Here is a 19,610-nt window from a genome sequence, read left to right on the forward strand (position 1 = left end):
CATTTCTGTAAATGTAGTCTGCAGAAGAAACGTTCCACAGGCAAAGATAATTTCAGAATAAATCTAGAAATGTTATAATGTCTTTGCCCGAACACTTGTTAGTGTTAACCATATTTACTGTTATTCACAAAAGAAGTAGAAAATACGATTTACCAAACTAAACACTGCATAAAACCAACTAGACACGTCTTAATTTACCAGCTGCTTTTGAGCTACTAGGGGTTCATATTGGCTGGCTGGTGCCAGCGAGGGGATCACACAACTGCTAGCGGAGGGTAGGCAGCGTTAAAAAGTTAAACATGTTCAACTTTTGATTGTGACTAGTAAATACTAGCCTGCTAGCATTGACCAGCCGCCGGTTCTGGATCAGACTAGGTCGCTTGCTGGCAATATACAAACTTTTTAACAAACTTCATGTAAGTGCTCAGAATGTCAGTGTAAAAGATTTAAGAAAGTCATGCATGACTGGCTTATTGAAAGACCTTTCTACAAACTCGATGAATGAACCAGTTCTAACACTAGCATGTTAATGTTTGAGGAATTATAAGTTACATGTGTATTTTAGTTTTTACCTAAACTGTAGCTTATTTTTGATAATTTGTTTTGCCTATGTTACAATTTTAAAAGTATCATATTTCCAAGTTACGTTCGCATGTTAAGTTAAAATAATGTCTTTGCACTGGGTTGAATGTTTTGTTTTTTTAAAATTGTTATTAGTCTACTTAACTTAAATTAAAAAAAAAACACTTTTTAACTTATTAACTATTGCTTTTAGCTATCGCTTTGATTCAACGGTATTATGCCCGTGATTTAACTATGAGTTTACTGCACGATTGATTACGATTGCTTATATGTAATGTATATATATTTGAATGTAATTCTTGATCTGTTTTAACTTGCAAATTGTAATTGCATCATATTGTAAACGAGATCCATTGCATGTAAATGTTTAAAGATCAATAAAGATCTATCTATCTATCTACAACCCCCCTCTCCTTACATGAGAGATATAATTCTGGTCTACATGTTATTTTAGATTTAAAATTTCTAGATTTAAAAAAACATATGCAACATACTGGAGGTCATTGATGTTCCAGTTTTGAATGCAAACAATAAAATAACATTTTATCTTCATACTAACTAATTCTTATTTATTTTGATCTGCACTAATTCTTTATATTTCACAACAATGCACCACATATGCACACAGAGCTAGTACAGTGGTATACTTACCTTAGTACTGGTTTATTTGCATATGCATCTCATTCTCAGGTGTTATTGCAAAATTTTAATATAAAATTTTGGGTGTGCAGTACACCACCTTGCACCTCTGGAAACCAAACCATGGTTTTATACCATGTATACAGCATATCTCTCTTGAACAAGTGATGCTAAAGTGTTTTAACAATGAATAATTTAAACCATTTGTAAATAATAACTATGCTCACTTCCAAGACTGCTTTACTTATTTATGTTTTAAGTATTTAATTGACTTTTCTATAAGTAGTATACAATATTTATACACGATGTCTTAAATAAAGGTATTAACAATAAATATTTGATATAAGTTAAAATTACTTTGAAATAAATAGGCAAAATATTGAGCCCTATGGTATTCCACTTTTAAACATTTTGCAGCTCTGTGAATAGATGATGTTAAACATGCTAATTTGCCAGTACTATATGCTTGTTAGTTCGGTTAACAAAGTGTGGACTGTTTTAGCATTAAAAGTCTTGTAATAATGTCACATACGTAACATGGGCTAACAAGGAAGGCTTCAATTTATGAACTGGTGTGTTCATTACTAACGACAGTTTAATGAAGACTGCGTCAGCATTTTATGGCAAACCATATAATTGTGGCACTACTGTAATACTTAGGATGGAACAAATTTATTTTATAATACAAGTTTAATGTTTTCAATTCCTGAAAACCTCCAAGATCTCTTTAAAACCAATAAATACTCTACCTGAGATATGAAAAATACATAATGGATGTATGGGATTGCTGGCTAAAAGTTATATGTCAATATTTGTGTAAATCATTAAGAGGTTTCATATCAAAATATACTGGAAGTTAGTTTATTCCTGTCAATGAATCAATTATCAACAGAAAAATAATAACAGTTAAATTGTTCACACAAAAATGTTAAATCCTCAGTACCAATATAGCATCAACATTTATCAATTAATGATTAATAGATTACTTGAACCATATAAAATATCCTGACACAACATAACCTAAGGAAACTTCATCACACATGCCATTAAAATAACGAGAACATATTTTTGCTCAAACACCTTTTTTTTAATTTTAATGTTAAACACAAAAATTGTAATTCAGTACTATAAATAAGATGAGCTGGTACAAAACTCCTGTTGCAAATTGCTTAAATTTTTATTATATCCACTAAAAACTTACATAAATTTGCACAGAAGTAGCTACAATATAAAATTATTCTTATCTAAGACAAGGTTGTTTCAAGGTTTGATCGAGGATTTCCAGTGTTAAGAGACTAGCCACTAGATTATTAAGCTTAAATCAATAACATGTTCAATTTAATACTTATTTTGGATTGAAATGTTTATTCTTAAGAATCAACAACACTTTTTACTCCCATAAAACCTTACGAATTCCATCAAGAATACAACGCAAAAAATAGTTATTTTTCATTTTAAAAAACTCCTGGAAATGGGTGTTACTATTTTTTTTAATAAACATTATTATTTTAATGATAAAAATGGAGTAATAAAATAGTTTCTACATTTTAAATCTATTAAAAATTGCTATATTTGAGCATTTTGTTGGAAAGAAATATACACTAGTCATTCTAGTTTCAAATAGAAAGAATGATTTATAAACTATTTTAGAATTTTTATTTATAACTTAATTATACAATTTCTTTTAAATTTATACTTTAAACAATTTGTTTAGTCATAGTCAAAGTCATAATACTTTATTTACATATTCGTCAAGAACAGTAATTGCGTCTAGTTACACATAAAATAAAATAAAGTTTAATAAAAACAATTTTCCAGCATGTGAGATTAATTAATTAACTGTTTTTGATGTGGCTTCCTAAGTAAATAATAATAATAATTAAATAAACATAAAAATTACTAGGGAACATAAGTCCTACGTAAATACTGTTTTTAAATAAAAATTGGCATAAATTACAACCCGGTGAGCTGCAAAGCACACAACAAGTGGAATAGCAAATAAGATTGATAAAAGAGAATCAATAACGATTCAAAGCATTAGGTGCCATTACTCAAAGCCACTCTACAGTCTGTAGCCTTTTAGTTGGGTGAGTGAATCATCACCGTTTGACACAGATGTTCATGCCATTATTGACTGAAAGTATTACATAGATTATATAACGCCATTCAAAAAGTCCTCAAAAATTTTTCTCAACAAATCTCCTTTCAGGTTTATAGATTTTCTCAACATTTTTTAAGCCGTCCAAAAAATACGATTTTGGAAGTTCTTTAAATTTAAAATTTGTTAGCACAACAACCTTGTTTGAAGTGAAGCATCGTCCACCAAGCTATTTTTTTCTAATTCAGAAACAGGAAAATGTCACTGGGAGCCAAGTCTGGTGAATATAATAGATGGTGCAACGTTTCAAACTTCAATTCAGCTCTTGGTTGCCGAAACCTTACAGGTATGCACACTCGCATTGTCCTGGTAAAAGAGGACTTTTTTCCTCAATGTGGGCGGTTTTCTTTGCTCAACTTGTCCAATAGCGACGGATATTACGTCTTGCCTTTATCCAAATAGAATGAAAATGATACCCTGTGCATCTTAGAAGACTGTAGCTATCACTTTGCCGGCCGATTTCACTGTCTTTGGCAACCGTTCACCCTCAAAATTCCACTGTTGTGACAAAAAAACTCCGTAGGATTACGATGTAGGATCTCCAAATTAGTCTCAGAGCCGACCACTTGATTGTTTTTTTTTTTTTTTTTTTTTTTTTTTTTTTTTTTTTTTTTTTTTTTTTTTTTTTACGTAGGGGGAATGCATTTGCGCACGGAGTGTGGGACTCCCTTGCGGACTATCCACTAAACCCCCTGTTCTTATTGTCATCGGTTATCAAATGCAGCACCCATCTTGTAGAAATTTTTTGACTACCAATTTTTTATCCAAAATTGAAGCAACTGCACCTTGTGATATCCCTATAGCCTTTCACGCACTTTAATTCATCAATCATTGAAAATCATTTCACAGGTTCTTTCAACTATTTTGGGAGTAGACACTTTTACTGGTCGTCCCGATCGATGTTTATCGTTTGTAGATGAATGGCCATGTTTAAACTCATTTACCCAATTGTAAACTGTTGCAAACACAAGAGCAGATGTACCACAAACTGGAACCAACTCAATTTTACTTCTTTTGGCATTAAGCCTTTAGAATGAAAATGTTTTCTCTACTAGAAACTCGCTTTTTCCCATTTTTATAAATAAACAAAAATTCTTCACTTCAATGGTCAAAGCAACGAAACTATGAGATGGATCGAGCTGAAATATTGACAGCTGTCTAGTCAATAATGCTGCTTATGAAATAATGCTGCACTTTTTTCAATCCTGAAAGTACCATCTCTAGGATTTTCTAACGACTTATTGAACAACCCTTGCAGATGTGTGACATACAGTATTTGAATAGTGTGGGACTTAAACGTTCTAAAAACTTAAACTAATGAAAAAATGCTCTACAGCAAAGTCTACAGAGATTTGGACCAAAAGCAACTCTTCAATTTTAAGATAACACTAATAGAAAGGGCAATACACAAGATTTGGTTGAAAATTATGGTGGACTGTAGCATTGGTTACAGTAGATTGATAAACTACCATAAAACAATCATGGATGTTTAACATAACATCTGTAATTTTTATCTTTTGAAAGATTTATATTTCTTAAAAGAAAACTGAATTTGTTTTGCAAGAAGACTGTGATTTCAGGAATTGTCAACAATCCAGTAAAACAGGATCTGATATCTCTGGAATAATACGTCACTACAGGACATGATTTCTTCTGTAATAAATACAGTCTAGAGTTGTCAAGTTTGTTGCCCATAACAAGTATTTTTTCCGGTTGTTTCAAATTTCAATCTCTACTTTATCTCAAATGTACTTGCAATGCTGAGTATTATACACATGTCAGCTTATTGTACATATTTACACAGGACTTTTAATATTTTTAAATTACTAATAATACACACACGCACACACACAATGCTTTATATACAATATTTTTTATATCTTTTTAATACTTACCTTTAACTTTGACTTCCAGTAACTTCATATATATAAAACTTCAAAAATTGTTGTCTTTTGATGTCACCTGATATATTAAAAAATAAGGATTAGTTTTTGGAAATTTTCATTTGGAGATTCGTAAAGTAATCCCTAAAGTGTTTAATATTCCAAAAAGTACATCGCAATGACTAACAAATATTTACCCAGTTATTTTCTTTTTATCTGAAATTATAAAAATTAAAAGATATATAAATTTACTGACTGACGACTATCTCTCTCAATAAAGGACTTGACTATCTTTTTCAGGAAGTTTGTAAAAAATCAACAACAAATGAAGAAAACTCAAGTAAGTTTTGTGGCTAATTATGCCCACAGAATCAAAGTTGAAAAAACATTTTAAGTAACTTAAAATAAATGTTCATAATTTTTAAATATTCACCCATGTTTAGAAATTAAGCAGTTATAAAGCAGAACAAAAATACTACAGGAAATAGCCACTATAGAAAAGTGAAAGATATCTTGTTAGGTTTCTTCGATAAGATAAGCAAACACTCCAAAGTTTCTCGAGAAGTACTTTATAACTGACTTTCTCACAACAACTTATAAATATATGGAACTAAATCACTTAATAATGTGTTGCAATTATATCACTATGACAGAAATCGAACAAAATACAAGCATAAGCTTCCATTTCTTAAAATAAAATTTCTTTTATTATAATGCAAAAATAAAAATTGTACATTATAATTTTATCCGTCTTTAAATAGGCTATATTATTTAACTATTAATCCAACTGCGATTAAACTATTTGATAAAATTAATTAATATTTATGACACTGGTATTTTTATTTTCTCCGTGTTAAGCATACAAGAAAATCTAGATACGATTTAGTACCGAATAACATTGTTCTAATACATTTTGTTACACTACGATAAGCTTTTAAATGATTACAGATTATACAGTCAGCTCTCAGTCATGAGATTTCATCTGCAAAAAGTCATCGAAAAAGATGGTCAGTATAACAATCAATGGTCTACTTTTGAATATAGTTGAATATATATTTATCTACAAAGTATGTTCAAAAAGTAACAGAAATTTTAAAGTTTTGTAGGGTTTGGAGAGTACGATTGTTAAGGTGTTTTTATCATATTGTTTACTTTTTCAGTGGCAGCAGCTAAGTTTAGACGTGTTTGATGAACTCAGCGATTTTCATTTGTTAAAAAGATTATCAAAGAATTTGTATAAAATTTAAATAGGTGGGCTACTACTTACTTCTTATTCCCAATTAAGAGAAAATGACACAACAAGCAAAGGAATCCAAGCATTATTATTTATGATTCTGCTTGGTACAAAGTAGACACCGCAAATGGAACCGAAGCACTTGAAATAATGATGACTAACAACTCTAGTACCGGTACCTTGTTGCTTTACAATAATTCTCTTTCTTCTTTTATTTTAACACACATTTTTCAATTTGCCGCTTTTCACTTGCACATTTCTTGCTCAATTTAAATTTCTATGCCTTTAAATATAACAGATCTAACAAAAATAACTTTCCTTTGAAATTAAAGTTAACAAATTTGTATTGCATAATATGTATACCTATATAAATATATATATATATATATATATATATATATATATATATACATAGTAATATTAATTACTATATATAAACATACACAAACAAAATTTGAGGTGAACCTGTAATGTTTTTAGTGACGTTTTTAACAATTGAGAGCTTAGATAATGAAATATCAAGTTATAAACCTTGAAGGTAGAAAAAGTATTCATAGAAAGAAATTGGACACACTTAAATTTTTTGCAGTCTTTTTAGTAGGAGATCCAATTTTTTCAGAGAGAATTTTATTGTCTAATTCCTATCACTATAACCTAGCTATGGTGGGAAGGGTTGATTCAATGTGTTGAGGTTAGCTCCAGTTCACCTTCCTCTTATGTTTTTATCTCTAAATTTTAATCAGTATTCCCGACCAGCATGTATAGTATCATACAGTATTTTCAAAACCTCAAAATAATAAATAATAACCGATTATGTTTTTTTTACTGTAATTATTTTTGGAATAAATTAAAGTGGAGAAAGCTTAAATTTTAAAAACAGAAAACCTTGTTTTTCCCGATAGTTTTGGTAATCATAATCCGCAATAACGCGAAAAATATTTCCCTTTGACTCGAATACATGGGTGAATACTACCCCCAATCAATAACAATTATTTCCAAGGTAATATAGGTGTATATTTAAATGTGGTTGAAGTTTGAAGTGAGATGTTTAGCGTGTGAGAGAGGTAAAAGGAACCCGTCTCCATCAGGGATCTTCTTTAGAAAAACAAAATATAGTGTAATGTCTGAAATCTGTTGCAATCACAGACTTCAATCCTTGAATCTGGAGTCGTGTTCGTCTGAAGAGATAAAAAAAGATCGGTGACGAAGAAGCTCAAAATGCACTCTTTGTATCTTTTTGACACCAGAGACAATTGTGCACCTGATGACACAATGAGAATACCTCTTCACCTACATTATACTACATTTTGTTTAGGGCTCAGACCATTAGTGTAGGCTTTGATTTGGCGCCACCCCACACTGCTGGCACAAAATGATAACCATCCCTCGAACCATACCAAACCCAACTCCAAACTTGGTGGGTATTACATAAATTATTTATTCCAGAGGCTTATGGTGGATTCCATGTGGTTTTTCCCCCTTTTGCGTTCAAGACAGGATATTCCCATTCATGTTTTTTTTTTTGAGATGTAGACAACTAGTAAAGAAGTAGGTACTAAAACAAGTTTAGATAATGTAAAACCACATCTACAGTAGGGGTCACAAAAGAACGCAGTTGGCGGTGACGAAAAGATTGGACAGACCCACGTGACGTTGCCACATAACATGTCGACTGCCGTCTGGCACAGTGCACTGAAGTTACAGTGTGGAACAAGTTTGGCAACATCGCTCAGTCCTTGTTGGCTGCTCCAAGGTCACGTGCCAAATAAGCTCCTCCCTCAATTGCACTTTCTGGTGGTTCTTACTGTATATCCTACCAGATTCATTTAATTACCGACTGCCTCCCTCTCATATCCGTTCTCTTCATTTACTTATTTTGCCCCATTTGATGCATAATATAGATATAATCACTGAAACCCGAATTAAAAATAAAACTGATACAACAATGCACGTTTAACAAACCTTACTTGTCACATTTTAAACTCTTTTCATTTAATAAATTCCTTTATTAGATAACAAGAGGGTGATGGCTCAGAAATGATGATGTTTCAATGGTAAAATTTCCCTCCCATTTTTACCGCAGCATGGTAAGAAATGAAGACGTACTCACCTTATATGAAGCTAATGGTGATTGTCACTACACTGGTGTGAATCGTTGTACTTGTGGGTGCCCGACCGCTCAAACACGTTCCTGCACATAAACAACTTATTACACATCTCACATTTGAAATTTTAAATTCATTACCAATCCCAATAAGATTTCTGTTATTAATATTTAATTGTAGTTACTACTTAAATCTGTTAAACCCTACACTTATTATAACAAATACTACCACTCAAATCTGGAACTCGTCGATTTGTGGCATGGATTATTTACAGTACCTGAATGAATAAAACAGAGGGAGAGGATGATAACATAACTCTATGAAAAATTCTGTCTGTGATTACAAATTGAGGGGAAGTGTGTACTGCAGCAATTAACGTAGGGTGATCATTGCAAATGAATCACAAAACAATGCACCGACACTAAACACAATTTTTTGAGGGCCGAGAAAACCATTGATGGAGTATATTTTGCACTGATAAGAAATACAATACTAATTAGTTATATACAATTTATATTTAATATCGGCTTGATCCATGTGCCTTACCTCTTTATTTTCACTACATGTGCGCCTATTTAGTTTAGTACAATGCTGTCTATGTGATTTGTACGTGTATATGGTCTATGGCATGTTCATAAGTCGGAACATAAGAAGAAAAAGAAAAATATCTTACTGTTGCCTATAAAAATATAATAATATCTTAATACATTTTGCAATCGCAACTATACATGTGGACTATTAAGAAGTCAATTAATTTGACGTTGCCTTTTTAAAAGCATCACAAGGATATCAACCAATGCTTTTGATCTTTTGGTAGTTCCATAAAAATGTCCCTATTGCAATATACATTATATGGAATTTCTAAGAGGTTTTCGCATTGATATACATATGGGCTTATTAGAGCTTGTAAACATGATAACTACTATAATTTTTGTAGATACAGACACAGTATATGTACATAGCTTGGGTGAGTTTGTTACACTGTGTTAAGGAATAAAAATTTCAAGATAGCAACCACTCATAAATTCAAAATTTTAAAGAAAATGTATTGAAGAAATACAATTAAGAAACAAATGTATTCAATAAACTATAAACACACATTGAACAATTCTGCACATTGAGTAAACAAAAGATGAACATTGCATTTAACTTTAATTCTCAAGATTTACCAATTTACTTATAATCATATACAGACATATTATAGCTACAATTTAACTTTACCTGGCTGTGAAATAAAACTTAAGATATTTATGACATTTTTGAATGTCAATAAAATTGAATAAGAGATGCCCAAGAGAATTTTAACAATTGCAGATTGATTGAATTACAATAATGTATATTGAACAAAAATATCCTTCTATGAAAGAAGCTCAAAGATCTAATTTAATAACACTTGTCTGCTTGAGTGATAATTTTTTTACCAAATGCAAAGATAAAGGGTATCATGCAATCTTAGCTTGAAATAGAATCACTTGAATTTAGATAGGATTAGACTGTATAATCTTAGCTGGCAGAAGTTAAAAAAGTACCTCCACAATGTCAAAAGCAAATTTATCAGAACCTGTAATATTTAATAGCAATGTGTCGTTAACATCTAAGTTCATTTTCGTTTGATCGTTATAAACATTTACAGTGATAATACAGTAACACAAAGAAGACTAATATGAATTTATTTTATTAAAATAGACCCTAAGACATTAATCAATTTACGTGAAAAACTTACAATTTTATCTCGAATGGTAGTTTAAAAGGTACCCCCAATGCCGAAGACAAATCTATCAAAACCTGTCATATTTGATAGGAATGTGTCGTTAACATTGGACCAATATTTTAGTGTGTCTTATTTTATCTTAATAATGTTTAAGAGTACAATGGTTTAAGTAATTATTTTAAATGGTTTCAATATTATTATTTGAAAAATATAAAGGTTGTTAGACAAGTGTGAATATAATATTTTAACTTTTGAGTTGTATTGATATCTGACCTAATTGTTTGGTTTCTAAAGACCTATGGATTGGTTTTTTTTTTTTTTTTTTTTTTTTTAGTAATCCAGTTTAGATACTATGAGTAAATGAATAATGGTGTAGGTAGCTTAGATGAACTTTGCCCTTTAGATAACCTAAACTCTAAAGTCAATATCAATAACTAGATTAAGAATTTAATCTTGTCATTAGTTGAAACTAACTTTTAAATAATACATAGATGTTTGTTTTAACATTAGTTCAATTAATTTTTATTAGTTGCACTTTGCGATAATTTTTAAAATTTAAAGTGTTTTAAAATGAATAAGATATTAATTAAGAAAAAGTTAGGAAAGATTTAAAAAACTAAATTAATATTCCCAAATAAAGTTGAAAACATCCCTAAATGTACGGTGAATACACCTTAAACCATGGACCTAAAATGATAGAATTTTAATAAAAATTTAATTTACAAAAATCTAACTATACTACTGGTAATGAAATTGTGTCGCGGAAACATCCATTTTTAATAAATAATTACAAGTAAGGTTTCCTATTACAACTTTAATTGTAATAATTGCATACAATTCAAAACGCCTCAGAGTTTCCTCCCACATTTTTTTGTTTAAGTAAAAAATACAAAAAAAAAGATTGTTTTCCGTTCATATTTCAGCATGTGACTTACTTACCTGTCAGTACATAACATTAATGGTTAAACTAAAAATACTGTTTTATTTTAGTGGAATTAAGTTACATAAAAGTCGTAGTTGTAATGAAAAGTGCATAGGAAACATTGTTAAAAACTCTTTAATAAGGTTTTATTTTTGTATCCATCTTTATTTTGATGTCAGATGGTCTAACTTCATTGTCATGCTTGTTAAGCAATTAATTTAGCTGTCTTCGCTTTAATGTGCCATTCATACTTTGCATAAAGGGTAGCCCTTATCTTGAGGTACTATGGTCTAATCGAATCCAGATTAAATTTTATCACTGTTTTCCGAGGTTTCTGTTGTGAGGGCTCTTACAAAGGTTTTTTATTTTACAGAATAGGGACATGGGGCTAGCAAATGGGATAATAAGCTCTTTGGGATAATAGGTAGAGAAATGTTTCAGTCAAGTGAAATCCTAACACTAGCCATTTCTGGTCTATCACAATATAATTATTGTATTATGAATCAACATACGCTTCATACTTTAAATCACTGTTATGAGACCAGGCATAAACAAAACTTGGTCACAGATAGAAGAGAAGACACTTTTAAAAAGTCAATTTTTTCTATTCTACTTATATTCATCATAAATCATTAATTACTCAAAGGAATAGTTACGTATGTACTGGGTACTTTCATTCTGCCTACTAGTTTAAAGCTTACCAAGGAAATTGTGCTATACAATTATAGTATAAGAACTCCCATGTTATTATAACATTTTCACTAATAATTGTTGTCCAAAAGCATGAAATAATTTAGTGTCCTCATCTATATATGGTATGCATATATTTTATCAAGCAGGAAAATCTTCAAAAACCATAAATTTCAATATTTCTGAAATGGTTTTCCTCATAAATAAAAGACTATAAACTTTTCTAGCCACAGAAAAGAGCTTAAAACTTTCTACTGTAATTAAATAATAACAATTTAAAGAAATACAAGGAAGGAGAAACAAAATAGGAGATTTTACCTAAGACAACAAAATTTACTAAGAATATAAGATGTTGACAATAGCACTAACACAGTGGGGTGTACAGAAAACATAATAAGAACTTTTAAGATCTATGACTGGCCAAACACGTCTGACCAGTTTGGCAAAGTTATTAAATGAGTACATTATGGAATAGCTTCGAGACAACACTTTGAAGATGTCTTAGAGGTTCAATTTTAGCATAAAAAATTAAACTAATGTAAAAATTTTAGACTTTATGAACTAAGAGAGTGTTTTCAAGAATAATTCCACTATTTGTGATGATTTTGACTTCGATTAAGCAAGACAAGTAAACATTTGACTTAAATAAGCATTCCATCAATTACTTAAATTTATTAAGTGTGATTTTTTCACGTTGTGATAGTTTGTGTTACCAGTGCTATTGATACATATCCAGGATCTCAAACGGGGGTCGAGCCACCCCCCCCCCTGAAATGTTGAAAGGCAAACATAAAAATAGTTTCAAAAGTTTGCTTTAAGCTAGAAAACGTTTATGAGATCTTAAAGCTCAACAATTTCTCAGGGAAGATTCTCGAGCCATACGTTTGGAGGGTATTTTGTATCTCCTAAACCACCCAGTGTGTCAACCCCCTCCTAAATAATTGTGTATGTATATAGCCTACCACTGGTTACTAACGTCTAACTAGTCTAAACAAACTGTCTTAGAAACTTAAAATATGACAATATAAATAAAAAATCCCACGCAAATAATTTTTCTACAATTATTTAAAAGTGTTTATGGTATTGTAACATTGTAGTGGCTCTGCATAGTAAGTTTCAACTGGAGTTGCAAGGGAAGAGGATTTTCTGTTGGTGTGAGGAAAGTACTTACACGTCATTTCGCCTCACGTGCTGGTGTATCTTGAAATAATCACATTTGATTTTTATTTCTTTTACCTTGTGTCTTTATATAAGTTTTAAACTTAACGTAAAAAAAATCAGAAGATTAATTACTCATAATGTAGTAATCAATGAATAAAATTTATTTCCAGGTATGATTATTTAGGAGTGCCTCCTAAAGAAGCCAGCCCATTTTCTGATTGATCAAATACCTAGTCAAATATTAATTTTTCTTAATTATTAATGACAAAATAATTCAAAATCACTAATATACCTATGTCACTTATCACTACTATTAAGTGCAGGGTTATAATACTCTATAAGTTTGATCAAACAAGTATAATTAAGCCAAACAAGTATAATTAAGCCATAACTTAATTAACCAAAATATTTGCCTATCCACTTCCTGACACCTGGTATTCCAAATTCAGCCTATAAGCCCAAAAAGGAAATTGAGGTTATACATTAAATTGTACTACAGAATATTCATCTCCTGATTAACAGTAATTTTTAAAAAGTTTCAAATATATAGGACTATTTATTAAACTTCATTACACTTAAAAATACAAATGCAACGAGATTTGTATCTTACGGTAGATATTTATTTAAAGAATGTGGTGCAGCATGAATAGGCTGAAGAAAGAAAATCAATACACAGAGATGTCAACTTGGAGGTTATGTTACAGTTTCACTAACATTCATTGTTCTGTTAACTTACAATTCTACTAATAGTATTTACGTGAAACCATTATATTGAAACTAATACTCTAAACATTAATAACCGAGATAGTTTTACCAAAGCTAACCTCATAAAAATGTTCGTAACTTACTCCTACACACTAGGTCTAATTGAAAATAATAATTTTCGACAAGTAACTAGTTGGACACATTCTTTCATTATAAATCTATTGGACTAATTATTAGTTTTGTCCAGACATAACCCATGCAGTTTTCAATCGCTAATTCTTATCTTTATTTATGTGTCTGACAGTTGGTACAATCAATTAATATAACTTTGAATATCGATAAAATTAGATTCCGTTCTGTCAGCCAAGCCCCTTATACTGATTAGTTAAAATGATTTTTCTATGAAACTTACCAATTCAACATACAAAAAAATCATCAAAACAATCACAAATTAATATATATGAAACACAAACACCATAAAAACACATCACTACAGTCAAGTAAAAAGCGAAATCAACGATTTTTATATGTAAACAAAATGGTAACCGTATCCATCGACCGTTCTCATGCAGCGAGCGACTCGAGATCCAAATCCAACAGCCAACTAACAGGACAGATTGTGGACGCTTATGCAACCTAGCGGCAAAGTATGAAACCAAAGTTCATACAGACGGCATAGACAGAACGTTGTTCGTAAAATTTATTATCTGCTCCTATGTAGAAATTTGAAATTAATTATACTTTAACGATATATTTATATTATATTATATTTATATTTAGCACACTATATACGCTATGTAGGCAATAGACAGAACAAAGGCTTTTTTTTACTCTACTTGTTTATAAATAAATCCTTAAAGGCTTATTAGATTACCACCTAAGGATTTACCATTTCTAGAAAATTAACAAATAGTATTTAGACACTAAACATACATTTATTGTGTTTTATTAGTGTCGATTCTATGTTGAGAGATAAACTAAAAAAATGTCTGCCGAACATGTACTATGTCCAGTTTTGTCAGTGCTGAACTAGGCCGACTATGCCATGGCTTAGGCCCCAATCTGAGAGACAATTAACATTATCTAAGCATGAGGTGTAACATATGTATATGGAATTCGAATATAATTGTCTACTGCGCGATGGTAAAGTGGTTCTCTCAGCAATATTTTCATGTCATGCTTTAAATTCTTAACAAGAAATGTAGAATGGTGAAAATTCTATGGTTTTGTAGCTATGTAATAAAAGTATTCAGCCTGAACTTGAGAAACGTGGACTCGAACTCTACCAATCACCAGATTTTTTTCATCGCCAAGTAGATATAATTTATTGTCCATTCAATTGTAGAATTCGAGATTCTACACAAACGAGGAATTCAAAGATCATTGCGGCGCGGTGATAAAGTGGTTCCTCTACGCATAACGCAGCTGTAGTGGGGATGGCTAATTCAATGCGAATGTTGAGTTTTGCTCCCCTTTACCTTCTTCTTACGTGCAGGATTTGGATTCTGATGCTGTTGCAGACTTGACTCCTGAAATTTGGAGCCATGTTCGTCTGAATGGATACAAAAATAGAACGAAGAAGTTCAACACGAAACCCCGCATCGTTTCTACATCACAGACACCCAGACTACAAAAAAGTAGTGCAATTTAGGTGAAGAGGTATTCTCATTGTCTCATCAGGTGCAGAATTGAATAATGAGATTGCGCTTGATGAGACAATGAGAATACCTCTTCACCTAGATTGTACTACTACTTTTAGAATATAAAAACATATTTGTTCGCTCGGATGTCGAAACGAGACATTGTCTGTCTCGTTTAATTTACTTACGCATTTAATTTACTCAGAACTTAGTATTTTTGTGCCATAGTTGATTTTGTTTCTTTTCAGATGAAACAAACACACACACACACACACACACACACACACACACACACACACACACACACACACACACACACACACACACACACACACACACACACACACACACACACACACACACACCACACACACACACACACACACACACACACACACACACACACACACACACACACACACACACACACACACACACACACACACACACACACACACACACACACACACACACACACACACATAGACATACACAGCTCTGAGAAGCTCTAAGAGACAACTAATTTATGTTTCATAACAGTCTTTAAATTCAAAGTCAAAGTTATACTACATTGTCTCTTATATATCTGCCCTGCTAACAGTTACCCGGTGCTTTGCATGAAATTTTGTAGGAGTTGCACATGTATGACCACTGCTGGTTCGAGTGAATTATATTTCCGACGCCATTGTTATTTGCCTGTCGCCACAATTAAGAAAATACATCAAAAGGTTTATATTTATGGCCATTGTAATTTTCTTTTGTTTTTTATGTTTTGTTCCATTCTTGATTTTGCCTTGATGTAATACATATTACAAATCAGAGAAGGCTACTTCTATCAAAAATGAATTAAGCCAAACATATGAAACCAAAGTGCGTACAGATGGCATAGTCAAACAATGGTGTTTAATACCAGTCTTTAAATTTAGAGTAAAGGTTAGATAATAACAGTGTATTTTGAACCTAATACGGGCTACTTAATAATTGTTAAAAATGTAAAGTTAAAAAGTAGTCTAACAAAAAGTGCACTAAACGTTTGATTCTTTATAAACTGAAAAATATTGCTAATATTTTAGAACATTTAGAACTGGAATTGGAACAATAGTTAATAAGCACAGCAAAATTTAATCATAGTTCTTGCCGACTGCTTCAAAGGGAGCCTTCGGAGTCAAATTCTGACCATCTTATGCTTTAGGACATTTTCTAAGGTAGATGAGTACTTACGTAATCGCTGAAATAAAATACGGCATAAAAATAACAGTTGTTCCTTATAGAATGCACTAAAATTAAAATAATAAACAATGTTTACAGAGAACAGTTGATTATATTTGACACGCTACTTTAATTAATATTTCACAACTTTAAAGACCAATATAGGTTTGCTACTTTAAATACCAGCCCCGGAGGTATTTTCGAAATAAGTCTTTATTACTGGGACCGTAAGAATGCCCATGTAAAAAGTTAGTACAATCGGTTGAATAGTTTACGCGTGAAAGAAAACAAACAGACTAAGGCACTTTCACATTTGTAATAACATTACGATAAGTTAAACCAAAGCAGTAGACAGAACTGGAGATATAAAATTTCAATCTTTAGATTTTTAATTTCCCATATACAAAACCCACATGAAACCGTATAATTTAATTAGCGATATACTCTCTATAAAAATAAATCGAAAGGAAATATATATTAATAAAAAGCTTTAAAATATCACGTTTTCCATTCAATACTTTGATTTTAAGTTAATATAATAATCTGTCATCACAAGTAAATTATACTTCAAAATCATAATTTTTATTTCAACACAAGAAGCGAGGGGCACACATAAAACTTGGACTAGTGCCTCAACATATGAAATTCAAAATCCTGTACTGAGTTCCCAAAACGGAATTAATATGCATGCAAAATTGTGTCGAATTAGATTCCCAGCGCAGTAACTTAAAAATCGGCTATATTTCTAGATTTTTACCTCATAAGAAAAATATCAAATATATATATAAAAAAAACAATCCGGACTTAACTTTGTTATTACGTCCTTCTATTATTTAGAGTCGTGTACGGGTTTGAGAGCCTGTTAAACTGTTGGGCTTTTCGCTCAATACTCAACTTATGTAGAAACCACAAATCACAAATGTCTACTCCAAACTATTTAGAATCGAGTACCTGTTTAAGATGCTTAGGAGGCTGTTAAACTGTTGGACTTTTGACTCGATGCTCAACTTACGTGGAAACCACACATCACAAATGTCTATTCCAAACTATTTAGAATCGAGTACCTGTTTAAGATGCTTAGGAGGCTGTTAAACTGTTGGACTTTTGACTCGATGCTCAACTTACGTGGAAACCACACATCACAAATGTCTGTTCCAAACTATTTAGAATCGTAAACCTGTTTGAGATGCTTAGGAGGCAGTTAAACTGTTGGACTTTTGACTCGATGCTCAACTTACGTGGAAACTACACATCACAAATGTCTACCACAAACTATTTAGAATCGTGTGTCTGTTTAAGATGCTTAGGAGGCTGTTAAACTATTGGACTTTTGACTCGATGCTCAACTTACGTGGAAACCACACATCACAAATGTCTACCCCAATCTGTTTAGAATCGTGTGTCTGTTTAAGATGCTTAGAAGGCAGTTAACTGAGCCATATCTGATTGCAGTGTATCATAACTGTAACTGTCTGTAACTAGTGCACGAACACCTCGTGAGGTATCCAGCCGGAAGTGACATTCACAGTGACAACACAAGTCTGAGAAACGAACTTTACATGCCTAGAAATAGGCTATATATAACTTCTGGAGGTTTCCGCCTGTAGCAGCTGATTTGTACCACAGGCTTTGTTAGTTAGGAACTTTCCTGTGCAAACTAAATCTGTTACTGCATGATTAACAAGTAAACAGGCCATTTTACAATTAAAAAGAACTGGAAGACTAGCCACCTTAGTAATAAAAACTAAGTGACAAATAGCCACCGTCAATTTTAAATATTGTGAATGTTTTAACTCATGAGTACTATTTTCTACTATTAATATATTGATATTATACAAAAATCCTGTAAAAAAAAATTTATTTACGCAGTTAATCCAGTGACCCTGGTGAAAAAAGACGTCAAGTACCAAATAGTTATTTTTGTATTATGATTAATTGGGGATTACGAGTTCATAACCTCATTTTAAAAGTTTAGATTGTTTAATAATTTTGTAATATTTGATTTGAAATTATCACTGGTTGTGCCAGCTATGGTTATTTTCTTTTGTTTCTTAAATGGTTCCTTCTCCCGTTAGGCATAACCTTAGAGGATTCAACTTAAAAGTTATTATTATTGTTCATGGAAGAAAGAAAGTTGATTTTTTTTTTAGTTGTATTATGGGACACATGTCATTTTGAATATGTTATAATACGCCTCAGAACGAGTAGTGTTTATTATTATGTTTAAATATTTTTTAATCTTGGATATTATGTTTTCTGCACTCGATCCTCTCTATGGATATGGATACGGACCACCTGACCCTTCTGACCAAGGTCATAATCACTTATCCTTCGACGATATTTGAAAACCCGGCGGTGAAGATCTCCTGACTAATTGAATTTGCCTTACTTCATATAGCATAAAGTAGTATCTCACCTTATACCAATCAAACTCATTGCTCCTGTGATAATCGGTTACTGATTACAGTGCGATTTGTCAGAGACGTATGTGCAATTACACTTATAGAACAGTGTGACTTGCCGGTACCGCCTGTAGATTAGCAGACTTTAGCAATCAGTAAACACTATAAAGGCAGGGTAATATGTGAAAGTATTACGTTCAAAAATACATATCTGATAACAGTGAAGAACAAGGTTTAGGTATTTTAGACTGAAAACTTGTTTACTCTTAAACCAGTTCACAAAATTCTATAGTAGACACATAAATATTCTTTTTGAAACATACTTTTAAAATATAATGGAAATCATCTTAAACATTATCTTCCCTCACCATGTCAGTCTACATTTCCAAAGTCCCCGTAACATATATTGCAAAGGTGAAAGTATAATTCAATTTTATAATTAATTGAATTGAATTGAATTAAGAAGGCCAGCCTCTTTGATATACCATATTTAGATCAAACACAACCATCAGGATTTTTAGGCTCAATTACGAGATATATCACCAACAACCACGACGAGAAGGGTAACA

General features: G+C 31.6%; 1 protein-coding gene across 7 annotated transcripts in view; it reads right to left on the reverse strand.

Moving 5' to 3' along the window:
- Positions 1–14,396, reverse strand: part of LOC124354137 (tyrosine-protein phosphatase Lar) — a 784,869-nt gene extending 770,473 nt beyond the window's left edge. For 6 of the 7 annotated variants that reach the window (XM_046804381.1, XM_046804384.1, XM_046804380.1 and 3 more), the window contains exons 1-2: positions 14,203–14,396; positions 8,607–8,687 (exon numbers count right to left, since the gene is read on the reverse strand). The gene's annotated coding sequence lies outside the window, so the exon portion shown is untranslated. Of the gene's footprint in view, positions 1–8,606; positions 8,688–13,095; positions 13,566–14,202 lie in introns of those variants that run through there. The other variant, XM_046804378.1, reaches the window with a different exon arrangement.
- Between the last annotated feature and the right edge of the window lie 5,214 nt (positions 14,397–19,610).

The sequence above is a fragment of the Homalodisca vitripennis genome, chromosome 2, assembly GCF_021130785.1.
Source record: "Homalodisca vitripennis isolate AUS2020 chromosome 2, UT_GWSS_2.1, whole genome shotgun sequence".
Classification (NCBI taxonomy): Eukaryota; Metazoa; Arthropoda; class Insecta; order Hemiptera; family Cicadellidae; genus Homalodisca; species Homalodisca vitripennis.